We start from the raw sequence: 4,998 nt of genomic DNA, 5'->3' as shown, positions 1-4,998 counted from the left end.
AACAATAATAATTTGCATTTTTGTGTCGCAGCTTGTACGATGAGTGTTATTGAAATATCAACGGAATAACTTAGTTGCAATGAATGTAAATCTTTTTACATGACGTGACTACAAAATATTGTACGTATTCTAAATTCATATTTGTTAATAATAATCTTATCAAACGTTAAGATTGTTTTAATTTAGAAATCTACCTCTAATCTACATGTTTGAAGTAATAATAATAATTCTTAATAATATTCGTATTTGGGTAATTGTAACCAACTTGATCTTGTTGAAATTGTTCTTTAATACCATTAGCAGACGTTTTAAAACGTTGTGATATTACGATTATTTTTTGTAAGAGATTACATTTCGTAAATAAAGGTCGTTTATAAATATACACCGTATTATGATGAATCCACGTGTGACTTGCGATGAATTGATAAATGATTCGATATCATATCAAATATTTATGATACATTTACGATATATCATCTATTTTATGATAGTAGATTATAAAAATGATACCTAATGAAACGTAAAAAATAATGATATGATTGGGCAAGACTATTATTATACTAGTTTTCGTTGCACACGTGTAGGGAGGTTTTAGTGGTGATGGGGGGAGTTTTTAGTGGTACAGGTGATAGGTACTCTGCTTTCTTTTCTGTAATCCAGCCAACTTATGCAATTTCATGATAGTCGAAGTTCAGCATTCTAGGCTAAATTTTTTTATGTAATAGTAAAACTTTGGGCACAATAAGATGTTATGTATGTTGTCCCTGTAGTCATACTGGCGCACTAGAATGGAATACAAGGATACCAAGTTTTTCTCTGGAAAGGAAAAATACTAAACGTACTTCGGAAAATCTTCTGTACCCACCATTACGAAAAGGACGGAAGCGTCGAAATAACACCACATACTGATAATTCGAAGACAATAAATAAAGTAAATGCCAGAATATATAATAATAATATTTACTTTATAATATTGTGCAAAAGAAGAAAAAATTTAGAGCTGCTAAAATTGAGTACAAACCTTTAAGAAGGACGAATTTTAAATGTAGGTAAGAATAATACGTATTTTTCAATTTTATTCGTCTGTGGTTTTATTCTTTGACAATAAAAGCATGAGAATTGTTTGCACCTGGCTTAGCGGCAAGGTGACAAAATGCTTTGATCACAAAATCCTTATCTCGGCCGAAGGTGGCGTTGGAACAAAACACATCCAGTCTACAGATAACAGACGACTTCAGGACGGTGTTAATTGGCTAACTGCTTTGAAGATCTAAACGATAACGTAAATTGAGCAATTACAACACCCGAGTACCGAATCGTTTATATATTGAGAAACCGCTGTGAATATGTTTTTGTGTTGTATTATTTATATTATAATATAGCTTAATTAAATAACTTGGTACAGTAATTAAATAATAATAATAATATCTTTCTAACATTAATCTGACATCATCAAATCAAGGTCAATCTCAGAGAGTAGCCAACTGTTTGCGTAATTATTTCACCCACACTACCCTGATATCTAAACATCCAAAATCGCGCGTTTTTTCAAGACATTTTCTGCATTGCACAACTACTCTATGGTATCAGCTTTCACCGACGGTTTTTCTTAAATAATTTGGGAAAAAAAAACTTACTCAATACAAGCATGCAAGGCGGCTGTACTTTTCATCAGGTGAACCTTCTGCTTGTTTGCCACTTTGTTTTTTTTGTCACGACCAAAAAGATTTCAGCCGATTTCAGGGACGGGTATGTCCACACTTGTTATTTTCAAATTTCGACATGCCATTGAGATTTTTTTACAATTACCCCAGTAGCTTTTAATTGACCCGACCTGGGGCTTGAAGTTTTAATGATTTGCGACCTTATATCGAACCGCTAGATCAACGAATTAGTCGAAAGCTATGAAATAAATTTAGGTTTTGATGAAATCATGTTACGTGCATGGTGACAAGATTTGTGATAGCTTTAACTCGTGGAATCGTAAGTTTCGCAAGTACTCTGTAGGAACAATAAAATGCCAGGGTATTGAATACGTATATCTCGTTTTTCTGGCTATTAGATATCAGCGAAAGAAATCTGATATCAGTAAAATCTATGAAATCACTACGAATGTCAACGTAACTTGAACAATAACATAATATTAGAAAAATTATCATTACGTAAGCCAAGACCGACCGTAGCGTACGTAAATATATTATTAAGTTAATTAAATGTTTGTAATTTTATACAAACGTATACAGCTAGTTAATTAGTAGATTATCTTATTCGTAAAGTAATAGTTAGATTTTATTTCTTTAGTGTATAATGTTTTCAAATTCCAACTAAAACATGACATAAAAGTCAGACGCGCAACACGATTGTATCTAAGTTTGTCATCTAACATGGCGCCTGACGCCTCGACAAGAAACCGTAAAGATTATCTCACCTCTGCTAATGGATTCCTAATTAATTATTAAGCTATATCGTAGTTCTCTAAAAATTATGTACTTTTTTCTTACGGACTTGAAACAAGGTATCATTTTACTTGAACAAAAGATGAACTTTCATTAAAATCAAATCCAGATTCGGACAAGAGTATTTGAAATTAGAACACATAATTTCGTGAATGTTCCACGTTTCAGCATAGATCTTTTGTGTGAGTGTTATGAGCATATTGCCTCCCACATGGCAGTAATCCTTGTGGCTTGAAATATGCCGAATATCAGGACTTGTAGGAATTTCATCCAGCACGTGTAAAATCAATCACTATATTCTATTCTTTGATCATGACGTCTTAATGGAAGTTCTTTATTCAAATGACATATTGTAAAAGTGTTCTATATTCTTATTCAAATATGTATTGAATTATACTTATTTTTCAAGCTTTTACCACTAAGCATTGAACTCCTTTTCTAATAATGAATCACATATCTTTCATTAGAACCTAGTTTTTTAACAAAAAAGAAAAGGCAAAATCCTCAAAGGATGTTTCAATATTGTTCGAATATCAAATATAAGTTTACAAAACAATTCTTGAATATATTGCTAAGTAATACAGAAGAATATGTGCAAAGTTCAGTGCTCGATAATATTGTATAAAAGTATTCGCCTTCGTCAAATTTTAACTCGTAAGTAACAATGACAGCGATAGATCCAAAGTGACTTATGTCGTTGCTAATACAATTTTAATTTAATAACGAAAAACGAACACACTTGCACCTAACTTAATCTGGTTTAATCTGGTTAGACAAAGATGAAACAAATGAAAAAAAAAACGTTCTCATCTATTATACAAAGGTCATTAGAATTTCATTTAACGTGTTAAATTATATGTATGTATTAGTGTGTGTGATAATCGTGCTTACAATTTGTTTCAGTGTGCGTGTAGACCAATGTAGAATAAAAGAAAAACAAAAGAAAACGAACAAATCTGGTAATAAACGCCGGTATATATCGATAGTATGTGATACGAATTATTGCTAAGGATTCCTTAAAATTTTAATATATGTAACTTTCATGACATTTACAATTATTAAACTGATTATTACTGTATGTATCACTGGTTTCATTATCGCTGAATGTCCTTTCATAGGAACAAAACCGCGTGGATCAAGTCTGTGTTTCGAAATGTATTTAGAAATTTGAGCAAAGTCGACTTCAGGCCATTTATTACTTATTATATTATTACTACAAACTCTACGAGTAGTGATTGTATGTAGAGAAGTCGTCATAAAAATATTGAGGGCGTGATTCAGTATGTTTATGTATGTTATGTCATATCCGGTCAGAAGGCTAACAATTTTTTTTATTAATCGCGACTCCGACAGCCTTCGCTTATGCATAAACTATATGTACATAGTAAAACTATAAGTATACGTATATACAAAAATGTGAATTAGATAACGTTTAATGATAATTGTTGTAAATATTTCTACCAGGAAATATTTTATTACATATTATGATTGTCAAAAATGACCCAGCTATGTTAAATATCAATTTTGAAACATTTAATCGTTTTTGTTTATTTTATATAGGCGGACGAGCAAAACCTGATGTTAAGTGGTCACCACCACCCATAGTCAATGACGCTGTAGGAAATATTAACCATTCTTTATATTACCAATCGTCACCAACCTTGGAAACCATTACATTATGTCCCTTGTGCCTGTAGTTACACTAGCTCACCCTTCAAAACAGAACATAACAGTACTGGGTTCTGCTGTTTGCAGGGATAGAATATCCGATAAATTTATAGTATCTATAATGGTTAGCAGAAAGACCTACCACCAAGTACAATAAAAAATAAAGCAATAATAATTTAATTATGATAATAACTATAGCTTGTATTCAAAAAAATGCACTGTAATAATATTATAATAAAAAGTCAAAATGAAATGTACGAAAGCATAGCGTGTCAGGTGTGGGGTTCGAACCCACGCTCCCTCTCGGGAACCAGAGCTTAAATCTGGCGCCTTAGACCACTCGGCCAACCTGACATGCTGAAAATAGCAAAATTTCGCATATCTATACTGAAAATCTTTTTTTTACTCACTTACTTACTATCAGTTGGGAAGTATTTATGTAATTGTATTCCTTTGCTGTCCTTACTCTCAGTTATCTTACACACACTAAGACATCTTATAAATACGAGCGTCAGTCACTCATACTAATGCATACCAATAATAATAATAATTAACGTGGAGGGTTCACCTTTGTGAGTCAGTAGATCGGTAAGCACTTGATTAAATAATAAGTGTAAATGTAAAATTACTCACAAATCCGATTTTCGACAAATATACATTCATAATATCATAACATAAAGAATTATGAAGTGTTTTGATAAAATCAACTCTCATAATAAATATCATAACTTCATTTACACGCTATGACTTATTGTGTTATTACAAGTATGTTACTAACAAATACAGAATGCTAACAAATATATATTCTATTTTAACCTTCGAAATATAAGTGTTGTATTGATTTGATACTAGTTATATACAAATTAAGACCTAT

General features: G+C 31.5%; 1 long non-coding RNA gene and 1 other non-coding gene across 2 annotated transcripts; one reads left to right on the top strand and one right to left on the bottom strand.

Moving 5' to 3' along the window:
- Positions 1 to 581: 581 nt before the first annotated feature.
- LOC124543736 lies at positions 582 to 3,393 on the top strand. Its single transcript, XR_006967490.1, has 3 exons — positions 582 to 1,049; positions 2,566 to 2,735; positions 3,360 to 3,393. It is a non-coding gene; the product is annotated as an uncharacterized LOC124543736 (long non-coding RNA).
- Positions 3,394 to 4,394: 1,001 nt separating this feature from the next.
- On the bottom strand, positions 4,395 to 4,478 carry Trnal-uaa. Its single transcript has one exon. It is a non-coding gene; the product is annotated as a tRNA-Leu (tRNA).
- Positions 4,479 to 4,998: the final 520 nt, after the last annotated feature.

Source organism: Vanessa cardui, chromosome 3, assembly GCF_905220365.1.
Source record: "Vanessa cardui chromosome 3, ilVanCard2.1, whole genome shotgun sequence".
In the NCBI taxonomy this organism is placed as follows: domain Eukaryota; kingdom Metazoa; phylum Arthropoda; class Insecta; order Lepidoptera; family Nymphalidae; genus Vanessa; species Vanessa cardui.
This window is presented reverse-complemented; position numbering and strand designations above follow the sequence as displayed.